Source organism: Pongo pygmaeus, chromosome 17 (genome assembly GCF_028885625.2).
Source record: "Pongo pygmaeus isolate AG05252 chromosome 17, NHGRI_mPonPyg2-v2.0_pri, whole genome shotgun sequence".
NCBI lineage: Eukaryota > Metazoa > Chordata > Mammalia > Primates > Hominidae > Pongo > Pongo pygmaeus.
Window position 1 is genome coordinate 39,708,110 of NC_072390.2, and position 18,299 is coordinate 39,726,408.

An 18,299-nucleotide genomic window follows, 5' to 3' on the forward strand; every position below is an offset into this window, starting at 1 on the left:
AAGTGTAGCTCTGTGTGTTATAAACTATTTATGACGTGTTCAAGAAAGTTTTTCACCCAGGCAGAAAATATCCTTTTAATAAGCCCTTTTTACTACAACATGCTATTATTGGTCTCTTCTTTATTGTTGTTTTCATATTTGCGGCATAAATACAGTGCAAAAAAAAGACAAAAAGCAATGCTGCACACAACTGAAATGTTATACAATTTGCTAAAATGATGAATAAAATTAAAACTGCCTGTCAAAGCAAAATGAAAAGCAATTTTGTTTGCAATTTTCATAGCAGTTATGGAAAAGCAGCCAAATTGATGAACTGCATGCAGTCTGTGGTTTATAAGCATCCAGAGTAACTAAAGAAGGTGCTTTGATTAGTAATAGTATCAAGATGAACTGCAGCTTAAAATTCAGAACCTTCTAACCTAGCTGTTGGCCTTCCTCTGAAAGACAAATTTTATACTTTACTCCCCAAAATTGATCTAAGGGTTAACATCAGACTATCTAGGTGATTATGAACACCTTAAAAAGCTGGTGTTTTATTCCAAATTTAAATTTCATCAATCATTCCAAGCACTAACACCTGTGAAATACGCATTCTATGCTCTTATTCCTGGGCCCCTCGCTGGGAGCCCAGAGTACTGACTGCAAATGAGTAGACAGGGAGGTGCTGATACCACTGTTTGCTACCAAATTTTAACTAGAGAGCAATTTCTACTTCCACTGAAATAGAAGTTCAGTGTTTGATGCACAGTAGGCCATATTCTTTTTTTTTTTTTTTTTGAGACAGAGTCTCGCTTTGTCGCCCAGACTGGAGTACAGAGGTGTGATCTTGGCTCACTGCAACCTCCACCTCCCGGGTTCAAGTAATCCTCCTGCCTCAGCCTCCTGAGTAGCTGGGATTACAGGTGCCCGCCACCACGCCTGGCTAATTTTTGTATTTTTAGTAGAGACCCACCCAGCCACCCAAAGTGCTGGGATTTCAGTCGTGAGCCACTGCACCCAGCTGATAGCCATATTCTTGAATGAAAAGATGAATAAATAAATTAATGGATGGATGGATGGATAAATGAATTCATTTCCATCACTGTACTCCATTTTATGATACCCAAAATTTGATTTAGACGAAATATAAAGCTTTGTGGGGTGCCTGAGGAAAGGGCAGTAATGGAAGTACTTTTACAGATGACTAGCATTAGTCACATTACCAAAACTATTAATACACTTGCCAAATGACTGGGGCTCCAGTGCAGAATTCTACCAAGATATAATTGAATGATAAGAAATGGAGGTCCTTTCTTTCACATGTGGCCATAAATAATGCACGAGTGAAATTCTTCTCATCGAAAATTGTCCACTGCTGACATCAATTTCTCTATTTTACCCTCCATCTAAAGTAAAATCATACAAAAGTGTAAACATTAAAGTGACCATTTCTACACTCAACTGGAAAAGATACCAATTAAATGCAACAAAATGAATAAATGTTCCATGTCAGCATTTTGGCTCAGGAAAGCCTCCCAAATCCTCATGTGGAATGTTTGAATGTGGCCATCTTATTTGAGAATATCCCTTGCTATTGTCACTCATAGGTAAAGGTAGCAGAATTAAACACAGCTACATAAAAGTAATGAATTTGAGCTTCAGATATAGGATTACAATAATGTATACTTAATTCATGGGAAGCCTAATTTCCTCCTAAGCAGTTAGTTGAATTGTGAGGCTCATCTTCCACCAGGAGAAATACAGGTCAGCTCTCTGAGTTTTGCATTCAAACACCCAAAGATCCCTGAGTCAATAAATGCCACAGATCCTGCAGACAATTCTACTCTCTGTAGACGTCTGCCACCCTTCTCACCAAGCCCTCGGCATACTATATTTGCAATTATTTATACAACATAAGCCTCTACAAGTGGTATTCCTATTTTTCAATTGAGAAAACTCGAGAAAATAGTAGAATTTCTGAGTTTCCAGAATACAATAATCAACAACCTCTCTAGATACAACTGTACTTGAAAAGTTGTCACGATTTAAGACATCCTTATTCCAGTCATTTGGAAGTTCCAATCATTGCACCAAGAAAAAAAAAAATCATCTTTTTAACTTCTTTTGGTACAGGAAATATTTTAGTACCTGACAGTATCTGGCTCATAATAGGCGCTCAATGAATATTTATTGAAAGAAAAAAAAAAGGAGGGGAATAAAAAGAAGAAAAAGTGCTATCCAAGGTTATTTTCTTAAACTGCCACATATTATTTTTTGCCCTGGAAAACACAGCGCAAGTCTTTGGTTTGAATGAAGTCAAATGAGCATGTCTACCAACACTTACACATGTCACCTGCCAGTTTCCCACTTTTTGCTGTATCCCATATCAAACTGTGATGCTGACTCAGATGTCGGATACTTTATTCTGGTGAATCTCATAGATTTACTGTGAAAAAATGTCTAATTCCATTTCATCATTATTTGAGATTTGGGCCTCTCAGTCACCATCTGTACCATGTCACAGCACTTACATTTCACATGAGTTGCCTTAATGTCAGGGCACAATAATGGCACATATTCACAACAAGGGCATTTCCAACAAATTACTCTCAACACTGGTATTTTTAAATCCTCCCCACAGCTTTTTTGTAACATCATGACTAACTGTGCTTTCTTTTGTGTCCCTGACATGACACAAAAGTAGCTTGTGCTCAAGTACAGAGAAGTGGATAGTAAGGTGGTAAATAATGGCATGTATCATTAAGAAATACAAGATATAGTAGGTGGGTACGGATAGTGGAAAGCAAAACGTTACCAGGGAAACAGCCCCATTAGACATGACCATGTGGCTTCTGTTGTTGCTTCTGCCACTACCAGCAGTGAAATCCTGAACAAGCTACAACTTTACTGGACTGCAATTAATTCAAACATGAAAGTGGGAGATGAGGGGATTATTTACTAAAGGAGTGGCTTTCAAGCTGTTTTTATTTGTTCTTTAAACAAAACTTTAAGGGGAAGTCCAAGATAAATAAAACCACCCAACCTGAATCCGAGGTAGGACCCTCAGGGTCCAGTCCCCAGGGCCTATCTCCACTCTGCTCTCCTCATACTGTAGGAAGCCCCAGAGATCCCCAAAGCACAGTTTGAATCCACTGTATATAATGATCTCCAAGGTCACTTCCGGGTCCACTGCCCAATGGTTTTCCCATACGTATTCTGCCTTTATTCCTAAGTCAATATTTTTGTTTTCTCAGTTGAAGGTAAATAAAGAAGAGGTGATAACAGAACATAAAACAACCAAAAAGTTCTGGAGACACTGTTACTTAGTGATCATTTTAATAAATAATTAAAGAAAAATCATACATATGATTCCACACAATTAAAGAAAAACCATAAGCTATCTTCTATCACAGAGATTATTAGCAAACACTCCTCTACCTTTTGCCCAGATGAGGGCTCCACAAAGGGTTGTTGCTGCATTAATAGATTTTCTTGCTTGCACATGTACACATATACACACACATACACACACACACACACAAATTCCTTAATTTCTTAGAGGTCTCTAAACAGACATTACCAAGAAATTTACACTAGAGAATCAATCAATCATTGCTCCAGGAGTACAATATTTAAAACTAGCTTTTCTGGATTCTACCTCAAGGTGATCTCACTATTGCAGCTCTTTAGAGATTTAACAACAAAATTATTATTTCCAAACTTTAATTGAGCTTCTTATGATAGGTATTTATGATACTCTTCACAACACTTGGAGATTTTATGCTCTACTGTGGAATCATTGGCTGCTTTGTTAGTGTTCATTTTTATATTTTAGGTATTTAAATAGTATTGTATGGCTTTTTCTGGAAAATAAATCAATTTGGCAATTTATTTCTAGCAAATGGTGCTTCCACAATTTCTTGCATACAATACAACCTTCAAGCAAGCCATCAAAGCCTCTACCAGAGGATATTTTATGACTGCTTCATAATTTAAATTAAAAATCCATTTTTAAGACAACAATACTTTTTCAAAAAAGTAGCACCTTATGATTAGCAAATTAAAGATGATTTTTTTCTTACTTGCTTGCAAATAATTTCTTTAATCCAGAGCATGAGATGTGAACTCTAGTTAATGAATATTATCTTTGGCAAGCAGTAACCTACAATCTTAAAAGGTTCATTTTTATCATTGGTATTTTGAAGTTGCAACTTTGATCCATTACAATATAAAAAAGAAATAGTTTTATTAACATTCTCTTTCATTACTGGATAATACTCTGCAGTGCTGGTACTACTGGGGAACTATTAAAGGTTTCTCTTAAGGAGGAATTCACAGATGATTTTTAAATGATAAAAGCAATAAAAATTTCTTCATTTCTCTAGATAACACAAGTATACTAATTTTTTTCCTGCTGTTTATTTTCTGCTGATCTGCTGGTCAGTTTGCTTCTAGGTATAATTCAAGAGACTGCATCAACCAATAAATATGCATAAAGCATGGGAAAATAATTACGCTACAAATTAGTTATCAAATTTGATTCTATAGGCCTAGGATCTCTTTTTCTGACTCTAGAAAAACAGGTTTTCATTTTTAAATTACTAGACACTAGTAGCAAACTCTGTTTTTCACCATGTGCAAATTACAGTCAAATGTAATGAAAATGTACATGGCAAATCTGTCCTCTTTTTGCACAATTGCCTTATATCTTAAGACGTAGGTTTGGGCAGCCAGCTGCAGTGGCTCATGCCTGTAATCTCAGCACTTTGGGAGGCTGAGCGGGGCAGATCACGAGGTCAGGAGATCGAGACCATCCTGGCCAACATGGTGAAACTCCATCTCCACTAAAAATACAAAAATTAGCTGGGTGTGGTAGCCCATGCTTGTAATTCCAGCTACTAGGGAGGCTGAGGCAGGAGAATCGCTTGAACCCAGGAGGCGGAGGTAGCAGTGAGCTAAGATCATGCCACTGCATTCCAGCCTGGCGACAGAGCAAGACTCTGTCTCAAAAAAAAAAGGAGCAGGTTTGGGCATAAATCTTTCTATACTGCTATCTCTGACATCCTTTATCTCTTTCACATAGTTTCTTTTAAAAAAATTGACAAAATATACCTACATAAAAATATAGAAAAGCAACAACTTGATATAGTTATAAACAACACTCATATAACTACTATACTAGTATAGAAATAGAACACTGTAAGCACCTAAAACGTCCTCAAGTGTCCCTCCTCATCACTACCCATTCCTTCTACCCTAAAGGTAAGCACTAACCTGACCTCTGTGATAGTGATTTTCCACTCTTGTATTGTTATCACTCCTATGTATACAACCCTAGACAGTATAATTTAGTTTCTCCTGGTTTTGAAGTCCACATGAATGGTTCCATACTGTATGTATTCTTTGTCATCTTGTTTCTTGGGTCAACTCGACATCTGCAGGGATTGTCTTCTTGAGGACAGCCATCATTCATTCATTTTCTCTGCTAATAATATGCCATTATGTTAGAAAGAATGCTTTAAGACCTAGTATTTGCTAGCACAACAGGATGACTATAGTCAAAAATAATTTAATTGTACATTTAAAAATAACTAAAAGGGTATAACTGGATTGTCTGTAACACAAAGGATAAATGCTTAAGGTGACAGATACCCCATTTACCTTGATGTGATTATTATGCATTGCATGCCTGTATCAAAATATCTCATTTAACCCATAAATATATACACCTACTATGTACCCAAAAGAGTAAAAAAAAAAAGTAAATATTTAAAATAATAAATAAAATACATTAAAAGAAAATATTCCATTATGTGAATATGCACAGTTTATTCTGTTTACTGGACATTTGGTTTGTTTTCAGTTTTGACTATCACAGACAATGCTACTATGAATATACATGTACATGTACCTGTCTCCCATACATACCTGTTTCTCCAGGGTATGGAGATATGAAATTGCTGAGTCATAGAGTTTACATATCCTTAAACTTAGTGTATAATGCCAAACCATTTTCCCAAAGTGGTTCTATCCATTTAAACTCCTGCCAGCAGTGTCTATTACTCCACATCGTGGCAACACTTAGAATTGTCACACTTTTTGCTAATTTGACAGATATGAAGCCCAAGAGATTTTACTTTCATCTTAGCCTTTGTTACCTTGGTTAAAAGCACTGCACAATCACAGACAACACAGAAATGGCTGAAGGTATGCCCTTCTATTCACTTCCTTATCCATCTTTGTGTTTCAATGGCCCTAGTCAATTTTAGACCTTGTTACTTAGAGTCTATTTTATTTAATTCCCTTTTATTCCTATAAATTTACAAAATAGACTATGTAGATCTATCATCTCTGATGAAAATATCCCACTTGATAGGAGCACTAGGTACAAGAAAGTAAAATTCCTCAAAAAGAAGTTATTGTCATCTGCCACCACTCTGTAAATATTTTTTATTTAGTAATACTTTAGCACTTGAATCCTTCTATCTAGAGATACTTTTGCACATTTTGAGCATCAATTTCATATATGCAAGTAGTATATATACTATGTGTCTAGACTTGCTATGGATTTGGGATCTGAGATTGTTTCTTCAAAGATACTCAGTCACACTTATTCTAATAGAACCCCATTGCTGATAGTCTTGAGATTTTAACCTGTGGAAATTGGAGGGTGCATATGGAACAGGAATGAGAATCAGAGAATTTTCTTTGAACAAACACTGTTCTTTAGAGAGTGTTTTGGCCTTCTCAGGTCACACATTGACGTACACATCTAACTTTCTTTCTGGGAGCCTCTGCAAATACCTTCTTTTCCTCAAGGTCAAGTTCAAGTCTTCCTTGACATGAAGTAGGCCTTCCTGGAAAATGGTGAACTCCACTAAGTTCTCATGTCTTGACTACACATTTTGGTGCTTATTTATATTCTCTAGGATGTATCTCTCTATATTTTGCTGTGCTTAATCATAATCACTAGACAATATGCTCCTAAGAAACAGGAAACTTTCCTGTCTTGTTTAAGACTGTATCTTCAGTATAAGAAATAAATAGTGCCTGGTACATAGCTGGTACTCAATAAATATGTATTGAATGAATGAATGAATGAAAAAAGTCTTATGTTTTTCTGTATTTGTTAAGCGTGTATGTGTGGTCACCCCATACATTGTAAAGCCTTATAAATAGCAACCATTTCTTTATACATTTTTCCCATACACACACATACACACACACACATATATATACACACACACATACATGTCCCTTTATACACATACACACACACACACACACACACACACACACATATATATATACTGAATTAAAATGAGCCATAAAACAAGAGCCACATTCTCTAAGGTAGGTACTCTTTCAAAACATCTGTAACACACTAGATATACGTAAAGAAACTCATGAGAATGCTAAACAGAATAAGCACAAATACCTGGCATTTATACTTTGTAATCCAGTTTTGCTAGCAGAGATGTTCTAGTAAGTATGTGCTAATCAGAAGGTCTGTGACAGCTTGTACAAAATCAATTCACAATATTCAAGTTACAGCAAATCCATGAAAAATTCATCTTAAATCCTTATTTGTTTATTCTTATTCTCATGCAGATATTAAAATAAATCATTGCCGGGGTGCTTTGAAATTTTTTGACTATAACAGAATTTATCACAAGAAAATATAGAAAATGAATGTGAATACCACTAAATGCAGTATGACTTAAGAAACTAACAATATCGTTAATACTATGACAGTTCATATTATTGGCAGAGAAAATGAATGAATGATGGCTATCCTCAAGAAGACAAATACATACTCTGTTATACTGTGGTCACAGAATACACACAAACCATAGGTCCTTTAGGGAAAGTGCAAATAGTAAGAAATAAACAGTTTCTCTACCAGCTATCAGATAAAAACTCTGTTTTTAAGACATTCATATATTTAGTCTTTATTTCTGCTAGAAGACTGAGATGAGTTTCAAATACTTCCCTTTTTATTATAACAATCTCCATAAATCCTTAGAAATCCTAGTACAGAAATATTTCCCTCCCATTCTTAGACTTTTTGATTGAGTTATTCATAGATTAGTACATTCACTAATTGAGACTCATTTACTCATTCATCAAACATTTACTGGGGACTCTCTGTGTACCAGGTCCTGGGCTACACGCAACATATTCAATTATTCACCTGCATTAGATGAAAAGGTGCTGATGTTGGTTATATAGATTCTTTTCACTATTCTGAAAAATTGCTTCTCTTAATTACTGTTGAGTTACTATTGTCAGCACAGACTAGTCCTCAGTTTCATTTAAATCAGAGAGAAAGAAATGTATATAACCACCCAAAGAAATACAAAATTTATAGAAGTCATTGAACTATACTTTCAATTTAATCTGCCAGTTCTTCTAAATGATGTCTTAGTCAAAGGTCTCTGCCAATTAATGAACCTTGGACCAAATCATACAATCAGAATCTCTCTCAGATATATACTACCTGTATTTTGGCATGTGGACCGGGTCAGAGTAAATTTGAGGTTAGACTTTAGGCTCCTTAGGGCATCTCTCTCTCTCTCTCGCTGCTATTGCCAAAGCAAATTTAAGTCTCAAATAAAGTGATGCAATTACAGCATACATCCTTCCTTCTTCCTGCCTATCACAAGAGAAAGTGAAGCAGACCACTGCTCTAACCCTAGGACTTTCGTTCCCCTTTAAGAATGTATTCAATATCCAGTTTACCCACATACTTTATATTTTAAAAATGGAACAGCGGGTCATCAAAGTGGCACACTATATGATTTCCTTGATCATACACCAACCTAGGGATTACATTGGCCCTATGTACTTTCAGTAACAATAATCATGATGAAAGGCTAGTATTAGAATTAGTATGCTTTAAAAAAATCATTGGAGAAGGCAATACCATCTTATGCTGTGCGGATTGGAAGCAATTCACAGGTAGTAACTGTAACTAACACACCTATAGCTTCACAGAGTGAAATAAATCATTCTACAGTTTCACTTGATCAAGCAGGATCACACTACTCTTTTAAAGAGTGACCATGCCCCAAAACAATGCAGCGTTGGCTCCTTGCCAAACAGCCAGACCACAAACATGGATACACCTTGGACAACGGACATCCTGGGCGCAGTAGCAGCAAAATTCTAGATCCTACCACTTCCCACGTGGAAATCCAGCAAAGAAAAACAATCTGGAGATCACATGATCCAGGTTTGTCATCCTCTGCATCTGTCCCCATGTATAAACATCTTGATGCAGAAGGAAACTGACTCATCCCTATCAGGAAAAGTCAGCTTTCCTTTGCTTAACATATACCAGGGCTTGGGCCACATGAGGTCTGGGTAGGAAACCATACAGAATACTAACATGTAACTTTACAAAACAAAAGCTAAACTGCTTCCAACCTGTTCGTGCTACAAAGTCCAATGAAGGAGGGCAGCGGAGAAAGACAGTGAGTGATGTAAATGCGAACAAGACAACTATCTAAGATAAAAATTCTCCACAGACTAAGAAGACAAGTTAGGAAAAGTAACTGTGAAGAATTCTGAATACAAACAGAATTAGAAAATTCAAGATTATGGTAACTATGCAGTACTCTCATTAGGAGACAAATACTTGAAATACAACTCAATTACTGTGCTGTATTCAAAAAACCCCTAACAGGTTTTAAAATATGTTGGGGAACAACACTGTAAGGTCTTTCATAAAGTGATTGCCCAATACTGGTCAGGGTGAGAAACCACCACAGTTGACTAATGCTGCTTTTATAAATAAAGATTCCTGATGACATCTGAGAGTAGAATTAGGACATTAAAGACATACCACTCTATAAACGCGACCCATGATACAACGGAACAAAAGACTACAGTTTAAGAAATTACATTGTATAAGTCCTTGCTTCCTATTTCTCACTTAAAAGCATAAGATCAATTAAACTTACATGGTAGACTTGGAAGAAATGATAATAAGAGAGACTCTGATTTCAGTGGCAGATTATGTTTCCCAAGGTGACCACAACAATAACTGCCATCCCACGTGCTCCTCTGCACTGTGTCCTTCCTATTCCACCATCAAGAAGTGGAGTTTATTTCCCATCCTCTCAAATCTGAGCTGGATTGAGAACTTACTTTAACCAACAGAGAACATAGAAGTATCGCTGTTATTTCTAAGCTTGGGCCTCAAGACAGTGCACCTTAGACCCTGAAATACTCCTTCTTGGAACCTAGACCCATGCTGTGAAAGCCAGATGAGACATGTGGAAAGGACTCGTTAGAAAAGGGACAACCACAGCCCCCAGTGACAGTACAGTCTGAGCTCCCAGGTGCAGCCAGCACCAGCCATGTGAGTAAGACCATTGTGGACCTCCCAATCAACCTGGTGAAAAGCAGATCCACCAATCAATCCAAAGAATCTTGAAAAGCAATAAAAGTAATAAATTCTTATTGTTTTGTAGCTAACTTTCATTACCTAGCAATAAATAACTGTAACAATTTCTATAGTACTTTATTGTATCAATGATAGGTAGACACACACACACTCGATGACAATATAATAGAAATGGTTATTTTGAAAATACATGTTTTGATCTAATAGTGTATAAACAAGAGAATAGTCTTATGTTGGCATCTCTTTCTGTCTCTTATTATTAAAAGCTCAATATTTTGGATGTATTAGAAAGATCATAGAGTGTCATCAAAGCAAACTTAAATTAAAAAGTCACTGCAAACTTTGCACGCTATAATATTAGGTTGGTGCAAAAGTAATTGTGGTTTTTGCCATCACTCTTAATTGCGAAAACCGCAATTACTTTTGCACCAACCAAATAGGAACGGTAAAGTTCTTCAAAACATTTCATATATTTAACTTTAATTTCAGCAAGGATAGAAAAAAGTCACATGCTTATATTGAAAACCTTTTCTGCTCCTCCCTCCTTCTCTTTGATTCTTCAGTCAAATACTTTCCCACCCTCAAAGATGTATACATATTAATAATTTGCAAACATCAAACAATGGTGAGAAACATTTACGTTTCTCCCGAGCATTGCAAGTACAAAGGTGGATGATCATTGCCTATGACTCACATTTTAATTCTCTAACAATGCAACAGCTATAAGAGAAAGACTGTCTATAAACTTGTTTTTATTTTGAAAGCATCCATAACTTTTCCAATTAGCAAACATGAGTCCCTGAGAGCTGGAACTTACTTTTTCTTCCATCATATCTATACCCAGTTTTATGGTGTTTCTGGAATATGCACTGGGGACACATTAGAGATGTATTTAAATCTGGAAAGGGGTCTCACACAGGAGTAGAGAAATCTAAAATACCCAGTAGAGCAGGAAAACTGACAAGGACTTGGACCATGCAGATAATATCTGGTATAACAACTAAAGACAGGAAGCTTCTGAGAGGGAGCCTCCTGCCCTATGTACCCTTCTACTCAAAAGGCAGAGAAGTGCCTGCAATTGCAGAGACTTGATCACAGTGCTTGCCTATATCAAAACATCTCATGTGTCCCACAAATATACACACCTATTATGTACTCACAAAAACTAAAAGTTTTTGAAAAAAGACACTTGGCAGCAGCTAATCATTTTACCTCTTTGAACAACACTCCCTACACAGAGTTGACTTCCAAAAATACCAACAATTGTTCTGAGAGCCTCGAAGCCTGCTTTCATGCCAAAATGGTGACCTGATGCTGTCCTCATGACCTGTCCATCAGATGAAAATGATGCAGCTCTCACATTGCTGGCAGAAGCCCCTAACAGGTGAAAGTCTTCCTTCTTAGAAATTACCAGGCTTTTTCTCTTAGCTTGTTCCCAAAGAATGGGGCAGCAGCTAGGGACAGGAGAAGTACTCAAAAAGATGGAGTGGGGGGTAAGGAGGGGATGTTTGCAGAGTCCATTCACTTACAGATAAATATCTGGTGCAACTTCTGCAACACACAAGTCTATACCTGAAGACAAGGGTACCAACCCCCTAATAAGCAATTATTTCCATCCAGAATATGCTTTTGGGTAACAGCTTGTGGTGTGATTCATTATTCATTTCACCTTGATGAAACAACTGTAGCAAACCAACACTGGACTTGGAGTCAGAAGTTCAATGTCTAAATCATGACAGAGCCAGTAAATCACCAAGTGACAATGAGTCTCAATTTCCCTTTTATAGAAAGGAACTTGAAGGCTCTCTCCATTCTTCAGCATTCCATTCCAACCTTCTGTTCTTCAGAATCCAATTGAAAAGCTCTTGCTTCTATAAGCTTTTTCATTTGTATGGATTATCTAGTATGGTTTTTTTCCAATACCCATTTGTTTATAGATGCTGGGAAAGGTTGTGGAGAAGGAGGTGAGAGAAAGAGATGTGTGGCAGCATTCTGAGGCATACGACACGCACACCAGTAAAGAAGCAGGCAGGTCACACGACAGCCCTTACCTAGGCACACCACCTCCGTGGTTCCATGGCTCAAGCTAGCAGTGGTATGCTAGCACCTAGGTGACACCTCACATCCCAAAAGCAGGTGTGCGACAAGCCTTGCATTAATTGGCCTCCATTTCGGAGGATACATATAGAATGGAGCATATTTTGTGATACTCTCATGGAAAGTGGAGTTCCCGGGGTTAAATAAGACAGTGTTGAGGTCGGTTGGGTACACAGAAGTTTCATGTGCTATGTCATGGTTGGGCAAACATTCCCTGGGGTCATATATCCATAAGATGCCTGATTTGATTATATTAAACACTTCTGCTATAATAAAGATGTTTCCTTATTTTTCTCTCTAGGAGTAATGACACATTCAAAACAAAGAATGAAGGTGGATAAAGCACAGAGTACTAGACTGCAGTTCTGCCCCGGATTCAAAACAGTTTCTCCATGGGAAAATTTGATGTGCTATTTGCTAAATAATTTAAGAATGTAAGTTATCAACCAGAGAAAAAGGTCTGCCCATATTGGGAATTTAAAAGCTCTTATGTTTTAGCAAGTACTCTAAATAATACATGACATTGGAAGAAAAAAATCATGAGCAATACAAAATATTACACAATAATGTAAAATATAAATATTCAAATATACTAATTGTGTGAGACACTATCAGTTGCATACCTCAAAATATGGGACTTACGGGAAGGTTGTTTAAAGGGAATCAACTCAGGCAGCAGGGCCTGTTAGCCCTTCTACCTTCCTCCTTTTCCTAACCTCCAACAGGACATGAACTCTGGCACCCACTGTAGCCTATTTGACAATGGCAGTCATGTGCTAGGAAGCAGAGCACCAAGAAAAAAGTCTTGGTGCCTAAAGAACCACTGAGTTTCCAAACCAGCTCTGGACTGCTTATCTCTAGAATTCTGTGGAAAAAAAAAAAAAGAAACTTTCTTTCTTTCTTTTTTTTTTTTTGTGTGTGTGTGTGTGTGTGTGTGTGTGTGTGACGGAGTCTCGCTCTGTCACCCAGGCTGGAGCACAGCGGCACAATCTTGGCTCACTGCAACCTCCGCCTTCCGGGTTCACGCCATTCTTCTGCCTCAGCCTCCTGAGTAGCTGGGACTACAGGTGCCCGCCACCATGCCAGGCTAATTTTTGTAGTTTTAGTAGAGACGGGGTTTCACTATGTTGGCCAGGCTGGTCTCAAACTCCTGATGTCGTGATCTGCCCGCCTTGGCCTCCCAAAGTGCTGGGATTACAAGCATGAGCCACCACGCCTGGCCTGAAACAAACTTCTTTCTAATTCAAGCTGTTGTTACTTTGGGGTTTCCTATTATATATCATTATTCAGCTTGTGAATTTATCCACATGCTACTTTCAACCTTTGACATCTAAGCCCATAGATCAAATCTACTTTTTGGGGCCCAAACTCACACTTGGTATAAATGGATTTTTAACTGTACAGGGAGGAACAGATATCTGAGATAGTCAATTATTCAACACAAAGATATTTGGTTAACTAAAAAAATAATCTGAGAGTAAACTCAATTTGTTTTTGCCATGTCAATACAGAAATAGGTTGTTCAGGAAATTCACTGAAGTTTTTGATTTCTCAATCTTCTCATTTTATAATGAAGATAATATTGACCTACCTCATGAGCACCGACAGAGGATTAACTAATTAACAATTGTCAATCACCATGAAAATATAAATTTTAAGAAGCAATAAGACTTTTCATTAAACTATTAATGGCTGTGCTAGTAATTTCTTCCTTCACTGAAGAAAATTTACATTTGATAAGCACCAAAGGCTCATAGCATAGTAAGAATAAAACTTAAATGAAAATTATACCTGAAGACGCTTCATGACATTTTAACAAAAGCATTAAGGCAAAAGATGCTACTATCAAATACAGTCTCTTTGAGACAGGATCAATATATTTCTGTTGAATTAAGAGACTGGATGTGGTAGTCCATACATTCTTGTATTCTGCATATTCTAAAACTGCCACAACCTAACTCACTTCCCAACAGTTGTTCATAAACTCTACCCTACCTGATTCTCTTCAAGCTGCTCATCAGACAACCTAATGTGAAACAGATTTTTATTATTTCCAGGTTACTGACTGACTTTACATTTGGTTTGTGTGTGCAAACCTACAGCACTTTTTACACACACAGTGCCCCCAGAGAACTCTTCAATATTCTGAGTGTGCAAATGCTGTGACAGAATTCTACTGCTTATGAAATTATTTTCTGAGGTGATACCAGAATTTGAACTCAGGGTCTTTTTACTCATCTGCAATTTTCTACCCTGAACGCCTGCCCTTCCCTTCCATCCCACACCTTCCCTTTAATTTCCCAATGATTACTCTGGGCAGAGTTCACCTTCAGCCTCTTCCACAAGACCTCTCCTATCAGCTCCTGTGAACACTTGCCACTCCCTTCTTTGAAGAGTCACAGAATTTACCATCCATATTAGCAATTCTGGTATATAATGATATACTGCCATAGGCAACACACATTTTCAGGTACACCTGTCATTGTCAAATACTATACATGTGTTTACGCTTGCCTCAAGTGCACAGTAAGATTGTAGGCAATAGGTTTCATGACTCACATTTCTTTTGTGCCCTCATAATGCTCAGCAAAAGATGTGAATATAGCAAAACACACTAACACATATACTATAAGTATGTTCTTTAGTATGTTTGATGCACTGCAAAAACAGGCAGTTGTCTTTATGGTCATTTGTTGCACAAATGCACTTCTTTAGGCACTATTTTCCTAGAAAGCAAAAGTACAAATCTCCCATATTTAAATGAACTCACTTAGACCGGATGATTTCCAAACTACTGATCACCTGAACATCTATTATAGCTAGACCAATTCCATGATGCTTACGCTTGCCTACTAAAAATGAGGTATAAATATTTTTCATTGTACTAAACTAAGATTAATATATTTTCTAATTTTTGAGCTAATTTATAGAACTAGAGAAATCTTTTTAAACCATTCTAAAAGTTGCATAGTTAAGTCTGTGTTACTAAATAAATAAGCTACAAGGATAAAATGTTTTAGTGATATCCATTGCATGACTATCTTCTTATATATGCCAGTGTGCAGGCTAAAAACTGATGACAGGGCCTTAATTTTTAATATTTTATATAGAACTAACTTAGAATAAAATGTTAATTTTATTCATTGGGTTTAGGAAACTGGGTCTGTCTTCTTTATTCCTAAAACATAACATTCTTTATTTAAAGAATGTTAAACATCAAGACCTTCCTAAAAACGTAATGAATGCAATTAAACTAATTTTCATTTCCTCCATTTGGCCAGTTACCCTTAGCAGCAATAACACATTAATTCTTTTTGAATTTTAGAAGGGAAGAATTTTAAGATGGAATGGCAAATAATAACTCATACTAATTCTTTCAAAATATCTCAGGATTCTGGAAGACATTCAAATCTGGAATCTGACTCATGTGAGTTACTCTTAAAGGAAACACTACCTTCTTTAATAATACCAACAATACTAACACTAATAATAGACAATGTTTATCACATTCCTTCACTGTGTGCCACACACCTTGCCATGATGATACATCTACCAGCTCATTTAATTGCCACAACCATAAAAGGCATGCAATGTTATCACCTTTACAGGTAAATGTTCAATTAAACATTTAAGTAACCTGTCTAAGGACATACAACCAGCTTTGGGAGAATTGAGATTTGCAATTTAGTCAGCCATTTGCCAGAACCCACCCCTCTATCCATTACACTTACATTTCTACCAGTCCCATTAACCACACAACACTTTTTACTCATTTGAACATTTTGAAGTTTTGTTAATTTATTTCTCCTTTAGAAGATTGGTAAGAATTAATTACTACTGAATGATTACATTGATTTTTTTAAGCTAATGGAATTTTTAATGAAAATAATACGAAGGGAGATGATGGGAAACTGCAAGTCTGAAAATCAGATATAAAAGCAGCCTGTTAAAATTCATGAGATGGCCACAGATTCTAAGCAATGAACAGTAAAATTAAATTTGTCTGGTAATTTCTTTTTTGGGGGGGAAAGGTGGGCATAACCAGTAATTCTGTAGTAATAAGATTTCCCATGGAGATGGACCTTGGTATATTTTTTCAAAAAGGAAAGAAAACCCTACATGCTCTAATCCTGTGAGACTAAAGCACCCTTCTTAGCTTCCATTTGCTGGATTTCAATAAGGCATTAAACCTTGTATGTCAAAATGCCTCATATTGAAAGACAAGAACACTAGCCAGCCTTAATGCTTTATACATCCTGCCTTTACAGACAAGATTTGTAGGGTGTCATTTCCACTTGCTGTAACAATCCCAGCTACAAGAGGCCTCATAAGTAGTAATCAATCTGAGAAGAAGAGATCCTTCTTTACTAAAAAGAAAAAGAAAAAAAGCTGAATCAGAAACGGTGTTACAAAAATTGGAGTAAGGCTGGAGAGAAACTTAGACAACTAATAAAGGGAAAACAAACCACAATTCAAGAAAAAAAAAAAGTATGTAAGTGGCCTGATGTCTACCTTTGGGTTCTGGCCTAAGTACACAACTGGTGCTTTAAACAATTCTACCCAGAAAAGTATCTCAGATTTAACACAAGCAAAAAGGGAATCCACCATTCTAACTTCCAAACCTGCTTCTTTATTTTTCCTAGTATCGAGTGATGGCCACCCAATACAGCTGAGGAATTCAGAGACACAACTAATCAATTACTACATCTGGATGATTTTACCTCCTAGATAGTTATTGAATTTGGCCACCCTCTTCACCCTATGACCACTGCACTGGTTTTGATCCCATCTTCTCTTACTAGTACAATTGCAAGAGCTTCCTATCTCAAATCCTTTCCCCACAATGTTCCTTCTCCAGTCTAACCCTGCAAAATAGAATCTAATCTGAATATGTGTTCACTCCCCTGCATAAAATCTTTGATGGTTACCCACTGCCTAAAACAGTAATTATTGAAAATTCTTAAACCTCTAAACTGAAAACTCAAATGGAATCTGACTTGAATATTCATCCTGGGCTGCGCTGGTTGCAGGGAATGGAGAATCCCTGCTAACTCAACTCCCTACCTCCACCCCTAGCTGGGTGATATCTGTGAAGTTCCTCAGAGCAGTCTGAAAAATGCAGGCCAGAGAATCAAATTTAAGCTCTTGGCATTGCCTCCCCATTTCCAGACCCTGCCTTCCTTTCCTGGTTCATTGCAGTAACTGGCTCCAATATGGCTTCCAATGGTCCCTACCTCCTGGTATTCACGCCTTTGTATAATTCTTTCTCATACACCAGAGTTGATCTGTGTAACCAGTAGAATATGGCAGAAGTAATGTTCTGCCACTTCCAGGATGAAGTCACAAAAGACACTGCAGCTCCCATCTTGATATATCTGTCTCTCTCTGCTGTCTGTCTGTCTGTCTGTCTCTCTCAGAGTACTTATTCTGAGAAAAGCCAATTACCATGTCAAGAGCTACCCTACAGAAAGGCCCTTAGAGTGAAGCCTCCTGACAGGTCTTCAGGCAGAAGCCACACAATTAAGCTAAGAAGTGGATACCCCAGGCCAGGCACAGTGGCTCATGCCTGTAACCCCAGCACTTTGGGAGGCCAAGGTGGGCAGATCACGTGAGGTCAGGAGTTCAAGACCAGCCTGGCCAACATGGCAAAACCCCATCTCTACTAAAAATATAAAAATTAGCTGGGCGTGATGGTGCATGCCTGTAATCCCAGCTACTCAGGAAGCTGAGACAGGAGAATCACTTGAACCCGGGAGGCGGAGGTTGCAGTGAGCTGAGATCACGCCATTGCACTCCAGCCTGGGCAACAGAA

The 18,299-nt window shown here is 37.3% G+C and overlaps 1 protein-coding gene across 8 annotated transcripts in view; it reads right to left on the reverse strand.

Annotated features, from left to right (window-relative positions):
* Window positions 1–18,299, reverse strand: part of ZNF521 (zinc finger protein 521) — a 298,052-nt gene that overhangs the window by 235,998 nt on the left and 43,755 nt on the right. The gene's annotated exons all lie outside the window — the stretch shown is intronic.